This window comes from Sturnus vulgaris, chromosome 3, assembly GCF_052056855.1.
Source record: "Sturnus vulgaris isolate bStuVul1 chromosome 3, bStuVul1.hap1, whole genome shotgun sequence".
Classification (NCBI taxonomy): Eukaryota; Metazoa; Chordata; class Aves; order Passeriformes; family Sturnidae; genus Sturnus; species Sturnus vulgaris.
Genome location: NC_142245.1, coordinates 90001568 through 90017479, shown reverse-complemented (window position 1 = coordinate 90017479; position 15912 = coordinate 90001568). Strand labels below are relative to the sequence as shown.

General features: G+C 36.4%; 1 protein-coding gene across 3 annotated transcripts in view; it reads right to left on the bottom strand.

Annotated features, from left to right (window-relative positions):
• Positions 1-2575: 2575 nt before the first annotated feature.
• KHDRBS2 (KH RNA binding domain containing, signal transduction associated 2) overlaps positions 2576-15912 on the bottom strand; it is a 349112-nt gene continuing 335775 nt past the window's right edge. For all 3 annotated transcript variants that reach the window (XR_015802677.1, XR_015802678.1, XR_015802679.1), the window contains one exon: positions 2576-6025. The gene's annotated coding sequence lies outside the window, so the exon portion shown is untranslated. The remainder of the gene's footprint in view (positions 6026-15912) is intronic.

The window sequence follows — 15912 nt, the reverse complement described above, 5'->3', positions numbered from 1 at the left end:
TCAGCTCCCATCTCACCTGCATTCCAGAACTGCACACTCACCCCCAAGGACTTCTGAGTCATGAAAAAAACCTATACTGGCCAGACATGAGGCCCTGAACCCTGGCTTGCAATTATCTGTAATGGGAAATTCTTCTTGTTGTACCTGGCAAAACTCTGGGCCAAGTGAGTTACCACCTGGCAGTGCCAAGACCCAGCCAGTGGGACAGGACAAGTTTGGGACTTAGAATGTTCTTAGGGGTGTAGACACCCTTTTTACCAGGCCTGATGTTTCTGGCACAAAACATCATGGGATCAATTCAGTTTCCTTTATAAAGAGTGAGCTGTCATTGAGCTCAGCAACCTCTAAACTGGAGATGTCCTGCATACACAAGTAGTTCCCTCCCTCTACAGCAGTCCTGAAAGAGGGCTGTGGATGGCCAAGGAGGTTTTCAGCAGGCAGACAAATTTTATTCCTTCTTATTCATATGGATAATTTGTCTTAAGACCACTAATGACAATAGTGTACTTGTTATCATATTCTTTCCTTCTCAAGCAAGCTATTTTTGGAAGGTAATGTGCAGCTCAGACTGATGGACCACGCTGCCACAGTCTGATTTCAGTCAAAGGATTTATCCTTTGTATTCCCACATCCTCTTGTCTTTTTCAATTCTACCTAACGAGAATGCTCTTGTAGCTGAAGGCAGGAAGAAATCTGTCACGTACACAGCTCTCCCTCCAGCATGCCTTCCCCCTCTCTCTGTCTTGCTCTCTCTCCTTTAATTGGGCTAGAGAGAAAACATTTAGCAATTTCTCTCCCTCTCTCCCCTCATTAGGCTAACGATGACATATTCTGTTCCCAGAGTGTCTGTAGGAGCACAGTATAGCAGCCACTGCTCATTGTTAACACTGGAGGAAGGAAAAGCTGGTGGCATGATCCAGAATTTATGTAGATGCATGTAAATTAGAAGATATTTCCTAGGGACCAGATGTAATACAGAAGTGAAAAATCATTGGGGAGAATTTCAGAATCTTGCTTGGTGATGTTTTGAGCTTCCTGTTATCTTACAACCTTGGTGTTTTGAGTGTTGATGTTACCTTATAACCTCATTGCTCCTAATGAAAGTGCATTTTTCCTCTGGTACATTGATACAGACAAACCTTGGGATTTTTACATATTTTTTTCAGTGCTTTAGGATTTATTTTGCCTGATTTCATTTATCACTTTTTTAGGTTTTTTTTCCCTCACTTTTATCTATTATGGGTTTGTCAGCAGACAAACCAATGTGCAATAAATTAAAAATTTTTTCCATACACATGAAATTAGAAATGTTCTCTTTCTTTTTAGCCAGCCTTTCTATTTTTTATTTACTTTCTTTGTTTATTGTCCTTCCTTCCCTTCTGCCTGCCTTTCTTTCTTCACTTTGGAAAAAGGTGATAATGAGCTCTAATAACATCTCTATACTTCAGTTACTGCTGCTAATTACAATCAAACTTATCACCCTCTAAAAATTCTTTTTATTACCATTTAAACATTCTCAAATCTTAGTCACATTACTGATCTATTTGTCTATAGAGCTAAAAAAATTATAAACTCAGAATTAACCTACAAACAGTACAGGTTTCTATATACCAAAGGAAAATTAGTTTTAATTGCAGATTTGGACAATATAGACTGAGGCGACAGAAAAAACTGCATTTAATTCAACTGTACAGCAGACTGAATGACGTATAAATGCAAAATGGACATACTCAATAGTCACTGCCTGCAAGTCATTTAATGGAATTATTAAGAAACAGAAGTTCCTATAAATTTGAATCCTGATATTTGTCTATTGACTTCCATCAGAAATGTTTAAATACTTTAGAATTGATTAGTTAGCAAAGCCTCATATTATGTCTGAAAGTGAGACAAATAATAGGACCTTCATACAAAAGAATAAACTGAAGCACAGAGTAAAAGTGGCCACTAGAACTTCCCAGAATCAGAGTTATATCTAAAATAAACTAAAATTGTGAAAATCTTGGGTGAAACTGGAGCTCTATGTGGGTCATGTGTAGCTTCTCCTTTAGAACAGCATTTGGTTTGATCCCCTTTTGTCTTCTTCCACCCCAAGCCAAAGCTCACAGGCTCTTCTGCTGGCCAGCATCAGTTGGCAGGCTTTGGTGTCCCTGAGGATACCCTGTGCAGAGGTTCCACTTCCAGAGAGATGCCACGGTAATATCAGTGCATGCTCACAGACATTTCAGGCAAATGGAGTGTCAGGACCTGACTGTGTTCCTGGGAAATATGTGCAAAACTAAGGAACGGTTTAAGTGAAAGATGAGCTGAGCCCAGCATCCCAAGCCAGCAGAGTTTGCAAGGAAGTCTCTGTGCAGATTAAATCACTGGCCTCTCTGCCAAGACTGTCAACAAAGGTGCCAATTAGTGCCAGTTGTGATGATGATTTTTGTGATGCCAGCACCTGTCCACTATGAACTGGACTGTGACCACCCTCACATTTCCCATTAGATGCTGAGCAGCTGTCAGGTGGTAGCAGAGCTGAATGATGTATTAGCTTCTGTGCACATCAGTAAGTCAGACAGACTGTACTGTCTCTAAATGACTTTCATGTCAAATTATTTTAATCTCTCTTTAATAATGCAACTGACTTTGTTCCTTTGGTTTTAGTCTGCTTTCTAGCTCATGGATTATTACTCATATAATACCAAGTAACATTGTGTGACAAAACAAACAAATTCAAATGCAAGCATAACAAGAATTTGAGCTGCAGGCACAAAAATCACACTTGCAAAAATGTACTTACACAGCCTTTTAGTGGCAATAAATTCTGTAATTATAAACTTATCTGACTTCCAGCACAATGTCAGCTTGATAAAGAGAGACCTGTACAGAGGAGTGTTTGCAGTGGACATGTAGTTTTTAATGTATGCAGACTTGAATACTGCGTACCAGTTCAGTTTGGAGAACAAAAGCAGCTTTTCATATGGAGATGTAAACCAGGTATGCACACACACACGTGCTGAGATCCTGACCAGGAGACTACTGCTCCTGGGGGAGTTAGTGTCTCACACAGCCATTGTCCCCAGCAGGCACAGGCCTGCACCGAGCTGTGCACACAGAATGTGCTGTGCACACAGCATGACCCCCGGGTCTGTGCTGTGCCCTGCACATCCTCTGCCCGCAGGACAAGCTTGGCTGGCTGACTGTAATGAAGTAGCCTGTGGGCAGCTGCCACTGGGTCACACCAACTCCTTGCCTTTATCTAAAGCAGCAGCAACAAATTCCCATGTGCATATCCTTTGGGGGATTTTTTTGGACAGTGAAAATGATTAATAGAGTTATTTTGTTTTAGGAAAACCTTACAGGAACTCAAAAGACTGAAATACTGGGTAACCTTTACATGGATCTGCACAGGATGATGAGCCTCCATGGAGCCTCATTCAGTGGTGCATAACATCAGGGTTTCCCAGCATCTGAATGGGTGTAAGATCAGCTGTGCTTTTTTTTTTTTTTTTTTTTTTTTTTTTTTTAAGTGTTAGCTGCAATAAATGGTATTTAAACCATATTTCACAGAGTCTGAGTGTCCTTGTTACTGGGATTACAATGAACCAGCAACTCCTGGCATAAAATCCTATTTGTAGGAATGTGTGTGCTGCACATTCTCTTTTGTGATCTTTCTTAAATATGGCACCTTTCCATCAGCCTCACTTTCTTTTGTTTGTTAATTTTGTTCTGCTGTTAATTTATTGAATATACCTCACAGAGGATTATATGATCCTTTCAATTCGAGATATTCTCATGGGTTCATGGGCGCAACATTTTATGTGAAACTTATATTCACCATCCTCACTGAAGAAAAGACTTCATGGAAATGCTCAAACCCCACATTATTTATTGGAGAAAACTGATAAAAGGAGATGTCTCTTAAAGTTCAACTTCAAGCTTTTGTATTTGTTCATAAGATGCACTTGATTATTTTGGTAATTTTTCAAAAAAGAATGACTGTAATCAGGTAGTGAGAAAAATCCATTTTATAGAATAAGCAAATAAGGCTGTGCAATGTATTCAAGATGTTCCCCATGTTAAATACTGTGTGACACAGCAACAACATTTTGCATAGTAAGAAATAAAAACATGTAACAAAACCCAGTTCCTTCATCTGATATATTGGATGGACTCTCTGAGAAATTCTGGAGATATTTGTATGCCTGCACATTGAGTCTCCCCTCAAAACCATGGATTCTCTATTCAGTTATGCTCTAAACATGGTCTTTTAAAAATGGATGCAACAGCATATATTTTATTTTTTTCACAGCAAAAGTATGTATTGTCAGAGTAATTCAAATTATAAAAATTCACAGATTTATATTGTGAATAATAATTAGGAACTGAAAAAATAGTTTTATTTATTATTTTATGTATGCTGCATATTGGATGGCTGATATGTTTGGTTAGTGTGGGAAGCAGAAAAGAGCTATTTTTATTCACTTCAGTTTCAAGGACTATTTGCTTCATAACAAGGAACTTGATAAAAACTTGTATCTAGTGGATTTTTTCTAGCCACACTGAAAACATTAATTTCCATAGGCTCTTATGAAATGAACACCCATTAGGGATTTTTGTCTGTAGCATTGCAAATCCTTTGAAGTTTCTAAATAGATTGCACATTGCTAATGCATTGAAAAGCTATCCTACTTTATAGTTGCAAAACAAAGGATGAAAAATACAGTCTCCAGTGGAAAATAAAATCACCTAAAAAAAAAAGAAAATAGAGAAAAAAAACCCAACAAGTATAAATATACATACTTATACATTCACTCGACATACTGAAAAAACATATTTTGGATATGGTCATTTTGTCTCTCTTGACCAAAGCAGAATGGCTTTTCTCAGCAAGATACTGCATGTAATGTACCACAGAGAAGTTTTTTTTTTTTCAAATGTATTCTCCAGATGGTATGGGAAAAAGAGGTTCAAGACGATTGCTAATTGTGAGCTTGTGCAAACCCATGTAGGTCTACTTCAGTGAGTAATACTTTAATTCTTTTTTTATCTTTGGAACAACATAAAATGTTTTCTTTAATAATTACAAATATCTTTAAAATCTATCTTGTTACATTTTTAGGTAATACCAGATTTATCATATCTCATGAGAACTGCATAGAAGTAACTAATACAGGGGCATGCTATATACCTAATTTTTTCATTTTTAAGCACAGCACTTGCTCAGGTGCCATAATAACTTTTAACATGGACCCTGATGGTGTATTTTAGTGCTAAAATACAATATCCACTTCCAGAAGATTTTTTCTCCCTTTAGACCTATGAAGCAAAAGGAAGAGTCTTCATGCAGGTAATGATTTAAGATAGGAAATTCTGACATTTCTTATACTAAAACAGCCTATTGGATATACTGCAAATTCCTTTGCCTTCAAAGAGTTCCATACCTTCAGAGACTCTCCAAAGCACGACACACACAATGTGTTGTGTGTTGGAATTCATTATCTCTGTTCTTAGGCTATTCCAAGAGAAGCTGGAGAACCTGTATTTTCAGCAGCGCTGATGCAGTGCATTGTTTGTTGCAGTTCAACACATTATGCTGCAAAACTTGGTGTACTGTGCACTTTCTGTTAACATATCTTCCCATGTTTAAGACTAGAAAATATTAATGGAAAAATGGGTCATACAAGTAAGAAAGTGTGTTGTAAAGGAATTAAAACAAATAGCATGCATGCTGGCTTTCTGCTAGGCATAAGTTTTTGAAATCTAGATAGAATCCAGTCGTGTCATTAAAGTAGAAAGGGATTTATTCTGTGTAGTTCCATCATCTTGTTACCATCTTTGTCATAGAAAAGGAAGCGAGAACCTTGTGCCATTTTCAGTTCTTGTTTAATATCTTCTTCACAGAAAAATGCTGCCAGCATATTAAACTCATCTGTTCTTTTGGATAATAAGGATGTAATGTACCATTCTGACCTTTCCAAATGCTGTGTTTCAAATTACTGTTCATTAGATTTTTTTTCTTGATTAAAGTCTCACTAACCTGTAGAAACAGAATGAAATAAGATGTAGTCAAGACATAGCATATCAAGCATGATCAAAACATAACCACACATTTGTATTGCTCAAGGCCTACAACAGATATTAACACTTTGTTGTGCTATATGATTGCTGTGTTAATTCATAAAAAAGAAGCTAAAATGATGTTTGTTGAAGTTTTTCATATCCTAATTTAGAGTCACAAGCTGAAGAACTTTGATTTGGTTCAAAGTTTAATTATGAGAATAAGAAAGACTATTTCTGGTATCCTGTAGAAAAGTTTCAGAGATTAAGTCATAAGAGAACTGAATTATAATGCTCAAAAGGAATTGTAATTAAATGATAAAATATATATGACTGAGGGCCAGATTCTGTTAACCTTACTAATTTTCATTTAGATTCAGAAATAGATATTAAGGGCAGAAGAAAAGATGCATTATTGTCTAGTTCAACCTCCTGTGTGGTCCCAAAATGTTATCTATCAGCCTCTGTAGCTTCTGAATGAGATGTAGCATATCTTTCTAAGAGGCCCAGATGGCTCTAATGGTTGAAAGCCCTCATTGTTAATTTGGTGATGGGGGAACAGACTGGAATTCTTGGCTTCAGCTAATTACACATTCCTTCCTTCTAAATTAGAGGGCTCTTTACTGTCAGGAATACTTTTTGCCTGTAGGTACCTGAAGGCTGTAGTCAAGTCACCTCTCAGTCTTTTCTTGGCTGAATTAATAGGTAAGAATTTATTCAGTATTTCACTACTGGTACATTTTCCTGTATTTTTTTATTTTTATTTTCAGAATTATTTTCTGTACCTCCTTTTGACTTTCCATACCTTTTTCAGCAAACCATAAAGGTGCATGTCTTTCCAGTAAATTTGAAAAATGTGAAAAAAGTGCCAATTTCTGAATACTATTTATCTATTTACTCTTACAAAGATTATATCTGTAATCAAATAGCATCCCATTCATAGTTCATATCCAACTTACATTTATAATGACACCGTGTCCTTCTAAAAACCATTGTTTTTCTGAATAACTCCGGGTCAAAACATATTTGAACCAAAATGAATTATTAAGCTAAACAGAAAATTAGATGTAACCGTCCCTTCGAATACAATTAAAAATAAGTCAATATACTACTCCCCTGTATTTACAGTTTAATTCTTTTATCTGTAAGTGTCCATATTAATGGGACTTTAAACTGGAAATTGAACACTAGGTTGGTTTCTACTTTCTTTTTAACAGAGAAGTGGTTTTGCCTACAGTTTAATCTCTGCTGAGGAGAACTGGCCAGCCTTGGGACTGATGATACAGAATTACATCCACACTCAGTGGTGATGAAATAACTGCTAATGGTGCTCCTGAGAGAGAATAATCAGTGTTGGTGTGGATGTTATGAATGCCTCCTGAGGGACTGCACTATCTGTCAGACCAATTGCTTAGCTGTTGTTTACCTTTTCTGTCTCTGTGAATCAGTAAGCATTTTAAAACCACTGGGTAAGAATCTGTTAGCACTTATGAAACCAAAAGACACAATAAGAAAAAGAATGTATTGTTGTAACAAGGAAATTGCCCAATCTGAGCAGTGAATTTCTTTTAAGTGGTGTGTCTCAAACTGACAGGAGATGAACATGGGGATGCAATGACAGGTAACAATTCACATGATTCTCTGTAGGAAAAACAGGTATCATCAAGAAGAGCAACAGCCTGAGGTTCCATGTATAACACTCTTCCTCAGATACATTTTTTTCCTGAGCCTGAACATCAGTATTAATGAAAAGTACATTTCCCTAGAAAAGAAGCTGAACTCCAGTTGTAGCTGCAAGTTATACCAGTTGGTTTCTGCTACAATGCTGTATCCCAGGAGAAGGCAAGTCATCATTCAGGAAGGATTTACAATGAATAGATATTGTATTAACTGTTTTCTCAATTTCAATTCATATAGACAGCTCAATATCAAAAGGAAGTAGCAAAACCAAAGGAAGTAATTGAAGATCCTGTCAGAGATCTAATATCCCTATGGATGCACATGTGGTTAGCCAGGCAATGCACACACACGGAGTGACCAGAATGTGAAATTACAACCTTTTCTAGTGTCTATATATTTAAACTTATGGTGTGGCACATCATAATCAGCTGTCCTGCTCTGCCTGTGGTTGCCTTCAAGGACATTCTTATTGAAGGCACTAAAGACTACACGTATGAAATAATACCATAATCTAACATCAAGCAACTATAGGAACCATGAGAACTTCCTGATGAGTCCAAAGATTCCTTGGAGGAAACATTTCTCCTATTTCTTGATAGACTGCAATCCTTGGCATGCTTTCCTAGCAGGGCAGTAAATGGAAAAAAGACTGAACTCCACAGCACTGCACATGGCTGCTTTGCCTGTCCACATGTGGTAATCTGAATCTGTTTAAGGATCATGAATGTTTTGTTTTGGGCTGTTATAAAACCAGCCACCCATTCAATGGAGCCATAAAGCTTTTCCTGTTCTCAGACTGAGATTGCTGTCATTCACTCTATTCAAAGTGCTACATAGAGAACTACACAAGTACATTTTATTACAGCAGGACCAGCCACCTTCAGTTTTCATCCCAATATTAAGCCTACATAAACTCCAGCATCATTGATTTTATGTTTTGTGTCCACGGGACTCTGAAAAAAGGCTCCAGAAAAGGACAAATGAACAAATATCATTTAAAATGAGGAGGAATAAAGAGTGAGGTCTAATTGAACAAACGTGTAAAATTGACATGTTATTTTGACAGCATTAACTAGTGACAGCTTGATTTTCAGAACATTCTGTTTTTTACTTTGTAAAATAAAGTTCAGGTAGTAAACCTAGTTTTCTTGACAAACCCTTAAAGAAAGGATAAGTATTTTAAGTGACAGAAGATCTCGTGTTTGTTAAACATTTTTTGTATCCCCAAATATTTTAATAGTAAGCCAAACCCATGATAACTAATTTAATTTTATCTATGGATTGTAAAATTAAGATTTTTCTTATTTTTCCTTTTTAAAATTTTTATTTACATATTCAATTTTTTTTAAAGTTAGATGTCAAGCAAATTTCTTAAGACTCAGTTCTCCAAATCCCACTTCATGCTTTATTGGAAAGCCATTAGATCTTTGTATTTGCTTTTATTTAATGATAATTTCCTTTAGTTTTTGTAATCAATGAATCAGTCCTTCATCACTGACCCCTTTTGAAAAAAGACAAGCCCTTTAATTCCTGCAGGGTATTCATTAACTTTGCAGTGCTCAGCAAAGTGGCTTGCAGGTAACACCTTATGAATACAGGTGGTCAAATTGCACAACAATGATGAAGTAAACTTGGCTACTTAAAATGCAAATGATTAAAAATTTCAAGGTACATTTGTAATTCTACAAATATTATTTTCCAATTAAAAAAAAATGGCTTTTTATATATTCAAGAATAAAAATACAAACAACAACAACAACAAGGTAAGAACCCTGAACAGATCCTATGAATGGTAGCTGTGATTGACCATATTTTGCATTTTGTGAAATTAGGAAGAATTCCTTTTTCTGAGCACAGAATATTACATTCTGCAACAGAGACGAACCAAAGGTTTGAGTTCCTCTGTGCTGGAATTGTGGTTGTCACAGACAATCTCTCAGATCAGAAATAAAAGGTGGTTTTTTACCAACACTTGTGTCCTACTTGCCTGTCACAGTCCAGGATGGCATATGCATATGTGCAGATACAGACACCTACAGCCAGAGCAGCACTCTCAACTCTTACATTCATTTCATGGCTACAATTAAAGAGTTCAGACCTTATTTTTATGGCCTTGCTCAGGTGAATGAGTAACTGAGGGTGACAAAATCTGGAAGGATATGAAGTACATGATAGTAGAATAGTAATAGCACGGCTAAAATGTGCTACTGTACAAATTATAAATACAAATGCATTGCACTATGTCAATTCTAGTGTCAAGGTGATTGCCATAACATAATACAACTTTATAGTGCTTTCTAAGACCTTTTTCGCAACAGAAAGGATGCAGAAAAACTAGATTTTCCCTGAATGATATCAGTTAATCTGAATTATTAACATTAAAAGTCATAACCACTTTGCCTCCTGTTGGAGGCAAAGAATAGGTTCCCAGCAGCTGAAATTTATACAGCTCATTATTTAACATGGCAAGAGCTACTTTCCTTTACCCCACGGTTAAAGGGATGTCTGGTAAAATCACATTCTCTTATGAAAAGGGAAACAGGTGAATATTGTCAATAGGCTTCAGGGCACATTTTTATACTGCCAAGAACTTTGGATTAGTTATGACAGAGTAGGAATGAAGGAAAACCATTCATGTTTGCATAGACAAGAAGTAATTATTTTGATAATTTTGAAGTCATATGAAAATTCTAATGCACAGTCCTAAAATTCAATATGCAATCTTATTTGAAAGGCTTCCCTTCTTACAGAGTATAATGAAGTCTACTATATCCAGAAATTAATAACATGAAAATACAACATGAAAAACAATATTAAAACCATTTGAATTGCACTTAGGGGTATTTTATTAGTTTTATTTTTTATTGTTTTGTAGGAGTTTCAAGGCATCAATTTTTTATATGGACAATTCCAGTCTTCCTTCAAACTTACTTAGAATTTAGTTCCCAGCCAAATAGATTTGTGAAATCCAAAAAGAAAAGAACACTTTTGTGTTCTTTTTGTGTTCTCAGGTACACTGAGTACCTGTCCCAAGTGTGTGTGGATCTAGGCAGAATTCAGAAGAAATGTGACTGCTTCCCTGTCATCTTGCCAAAGGCAACAGGTGGTGAGTGCCTCAAGCTGCAAAGAGGTGCTGGTTCAGAGATGTCACTGCCAGATCCAGTGTGCAGTACCAATCCACTGCCCTTAGGAGCAGAGGCTGCAGGAAACCCCCTCTACCAGGTAGGCTGACCAGGAGCTATTAGTCCTTTCACCTCCTGCTATGGACCTGGAGAAGCTCCAAAATCTTTTGGAGACCATGGTATGAGGCTGCAATAGTGGCTAGAGTGTGGCTTGGGAAGAGTAAGACTGAAATCCATGAAACACAGCTTGATCATGGCTCATCCTCCTGGGATCCATAAAGCCTAAAACCACAGCACAAACCAGAAAAGGCAGACATTCCAGGATCACTACTTGTGCCCCTGGTTCTCAGCACCAACACCTGCAACTTCATTCTCATTCTTCTCCAACTTTTCAGTGCCTTTCAATAGCTGCATATTTAATGTCTTCAAGAAAAAACCACTATCCAAAAATAAATTACTTTGGAAAGTATTTTCAAATGTAATTCCCGCAGCAATCCAATTAAAGCATTTAGCTCATTATTATAGCTTTAATTTGTACAATGGAATATTCTGTACATATTAATTCTGTATTACATATATATACACTGTACATATGACAGACAGCAATTCCAGGTCTGTTAAGTGTTTTCACTTAACAGTTATTGAACACAGTCCCTGGTGCAGTAGGATGCTAAAACTCTTTGTCTATAAAACCAAATAAATTTCAATGATGGTACTCACAAGCTTCTATTTTATATTTCCTCAAGTTCCTCCTGTATCAATATACTCTTTAAAAGGGGTAAAATAAATATCCTCTTATTTATCTGATTCTTAAGACTTATCAAATCCCAGTTGCTTCATACTGCAATGTATAGCATTGAACTGAAGAGTTGATTTCAAATCTTCTGAAGTCAGTATGCATCACTGAGGGTTTGTGCTGGCTTGAATTTAATCACCACTGTCCTTTTTGGTCACTATGACAAAAAGTCACTGCATTTCCAGTCCTGAATGAAGAATGCTGGTCATGCACACAATACAGAAAGTGAAAAAAAATGTACTGGGTGGTCAACATCAAAGAATGAGGCTTTCCATTTTTTGTTAATCCAAATATTTGTGTTTCTGATTTAGGGATTATGGTTCAGCAGATGCCAACTGTTTACATTTCAGGAAAGGTCCCTCTGGTATGTATGAAGGACTTGTCCTGAAGTGAATCTGCTTGATCTCTATAAATATTTGGAGGTAGCATGCTACTTTAATGGAATTAATAAAAAATGTGGAGGTTTTTATTGGTACACAGTCTATACTCCACAGAACACCTTTGAACTGACTTGATGTAGCTCATTTATTAAACTGTCTGCTGTACTCTCATATTTAGCACAGCAGAATTTTAGAGACAGATCTTACCACCTGTACACCTATGACGAGACCCACTGAGGTGAACAGGATTCCTCACTGTAGTGAGAGATGACTTTTCTTTACATTTTACTTTCTTTGTCTGTCTGACATTGGAACTTCCTTACAGGAATTTCAATTTATCAATTCCTGGAGTTGTACACAGTTAATGAGAGTACTGGGAGAGAAAGGAGTATCTCAGAAACTGCAGCAGGCAATTCATAAAGGCTGCTGATTTAATGACATCTTTTATAGCTTATGGTAAGTCAACCTTTTGTGGTTTTAGTAAAAAGCTTAAACGAGTTCTCATGTTTATTTTTCACAGTTATTACATTTATCACTCTTAACTGTCCTTTGCTTGGATAAGGATCATTGAAATATTTTAAATTATATGCCTAAATATATTATTTTTTGTTGCACTGCTCTTCACTGTCCTTTTGCCCTTGACAAAATCAGTCATGCTGTCCCTTTTTCCAGTTCTCACAGAGAACTAGTTGTGCCAACCAATTTCCATGTGACAGAAATACCTGCCCTTTTGTTGACAGGACAGAGGCATGCAGGATTCTACTGAGGTATCTTTACCTCTGAAGCATATACACTGTATTCTTTAAGTGAATTATTTGCCACCTTAATGTTACGCTTACCTCATTCTTCCAGCTGAATCCACAGATATTGGGATGAGCTGAATGATTTTCAGTAGTTCACAAATATTTACAAAATAAGTGTTTTTTACTCAGAAGTATGTTTATGATAATGCTAAACAGAATAGAATATTACAGAAAATATTTCCGGGACATAGGGCAAGTAGAAATTCTAAGAAACAGTTCTGGAGCACAAGAACAGCAGATACATAGAAAATATAGAGAACATAGATTATATTTTTGTATTTAATTTAGGATAATTATTTCAGTGTTGTCATTATATGATGCATTAGAAGAGCCTGCAAAAGTTTCTCAGTCCCTGCACTCTCTGCCGAGGTTCTCTGAGAACCTCAGAATTATCTGAGAGATAATTCTTCCTGATTTCAAAGACAAACTCAAAGTGAGTACCCAACCAGTGAAAATACTTTCCATTCAACTACCAATTAAACAACTAGTCATTACAAAAAATCTTACTCTCTGACTATGTCAGTATTGTCGTATCTTAAATATTTCTCTGGACCAGGGTCGATTGGGAGAAGTTAAAAAGCTGGATGAGATTATGATAAAAAAGCAATAGGAATAATTGGAAAGCCATAATAAAAGGCTAATGTCGCACCACATGGCATTCATATAATGATTGATGCTGAATATATTTTAATTAGAATATAAGAGTATGACTGACTCAAAGTGAGATGTCAAAATAGGAAGTGAATAAAAATATAAGTAGGATAGAACTGAAAAGACAAGACACCTCAGAGATTATGCTAAAATGGGCCACTGAGAAATACACCAGTATGCAACATGCATTTTGACAAAATGCAGAAACAGGTACTTCAGAACTCTGGATACTAATTTATATTCCTTGATTTTAAATTCATTGCATACATAGAAAATATCTAGAAGCCATAGTGTCCATCCCTAAAAGAAACACCTGCTTGGTGCATAACTGACGTCCCAGAAACAGTAAACAGTTGAATGGGAAGGACAATTACAGTATTAGATTGATTTATAGCCCAATAGTCTGCTTTGATCTGCACCTAAAATACTTGAAAAATTCTAGTGGCTAAACTGTCAGTGTTGCCTGTAGACGAAAATTTTATTATTAATTTAATTTAGAAACAAGCAAAAGCAGAACAGCTCAGAGAAAACCAACTTGTTTTTAAAATGCCAAATGAGATAGAAAAAATCACTATGCTTAATTCCTAGTAAGCACTGAACTCAAATGCTTTTAATACATATCATAAATATGTGTTCATGTGCAATGGGAACAGCCATAATTCTGGTCAAAACATTACTCCCTAATCCCTCAGTAAGAATGAACATGGCAAACCTCACTTTAGTCTTCTAGAGGAACCCTAATGTTGAATTCTGTTCTGTACATTTAACACAGAGAAAAATTCTAGAGCAATGTGACATCTTATTAAAAAAAGAAAGGTGTAAATTTTTCCCCTTTGAGACAAAAATGAGTCATCAGATTCCTGAGACTGGGGGTGAACTTTCTCTGTTGGCAGTTATTCCTCCTGGATAACCTATCACTACATTTGTAACCTTAGCTTAGATTTAGCACTGATTATCCAACAGGCCATCTCTTTCTGGGTCCATACTGCAATCTGAAAGAGGTCCTCAGTTTATCAGTCTAAGTGCTCATTTCACCATGCTAAAGTGGAAGATGATTATATAGCACAGTGCCAAAACACACAGCCTTTATTTGTGCTCCATTTATTGAGAGATGAGGGTGCTTCATGATGATCGTTTTAGTTTTTAACCCATATAAGAGTATGATTCCAACCTGTGTTACTTCTTATTTATATAAACACTAATAATTTTCTGCCTGTTTCAGTACCATGGAAAACAATGCAAGCATTGCCAGCCTTTTCTTGACTATTGCTTAAAAGGAAATGAATAAGCCAAAATATGGGTTCACTTTTAAGGCTTTAACTTCATGTAAGTTTGCTGTTAAAGCTATAAAGAGTGCAAAATCTGTTGGCCTGGCCTGTGTTAAACATCCTTTCTGTTCATGTCTGGGCACAGGAGTTTTCAGGAGCTGCTCCAAGTCATCCCTTTACATCTGCCTTGTCACCTGATTTTGAAGCACCTACTATTCCTTGGGTCTTCATGGGTAATTTCTATGCAAGCACTGTTATGCAAGCACAATATCCTTGCTCCTTGCCTAAATTTCAGTTGTCCCTGCTAGGCAGCATCCAAGACACACAGCTTTTCATTATTCAGAGGAATAAAGTATTCCATCTTGCTTTGTGTTTCCAACTTCCATCTTGAGATTCCAGCCCTTCTAACTTTCTTAGTGCACTTATCTAGTGACTAACTAAGAGGATCCAGTTGCTTGTACTGAGGAATTGCTGCCCTAACTGAAGTCTTTGAACTTGTAATTATCTTTCAAAAGTCTTTACTGTAATATCTATGTTCAAAAAGGTTTTATATCTTTAAATGACAAGTTTAGAAGTACATTAGGGAAGACATTCAGAGCATACAAATATAACTATGGAGATGAGTATTAAATATTACTTTACAGGAAGATGAAAGTGCATGGATTGAATTTCCATCTTGGATTAGGATTGTAACCAAAAGTTATTTATACTGTATGCTGGTTCTGTCTTCTTAATTTTCTTCACAGTCCCATGAAGACTGGCATTTTTAGGTTGCAGAAACCTCTGTACAAATCTCCTATCAACTCCACAGGAACTGTGATTAGCAAAGGTAGGTAACAGAAAGGACAGGAAACTGCAGCTGTGTTGGAGAGAGGCATTTCCAAAGACTCTCTGAAAGACAAAACGGAGTTTACTGTTTCAGCAGTGGGAAATCTGTTCCTAAAAGAGGCCATGAAGAAGAAGCCCATTTCTTTAATGGAAAATTAAATGTTCACTGTGCAATATGGAAGACTTTGGAACTGCAAGTGTTAAGTTATTGCACAATTTTTTGACATTTTTGCATAGGGAAGTTCAAACCAGACATTTTTATTCTGGTTAGGAGATATCCTGTGCATTATCTCTGCATTATCAGAGAGACAGAAGGGAAGCAAGAAAGCTGACAACACT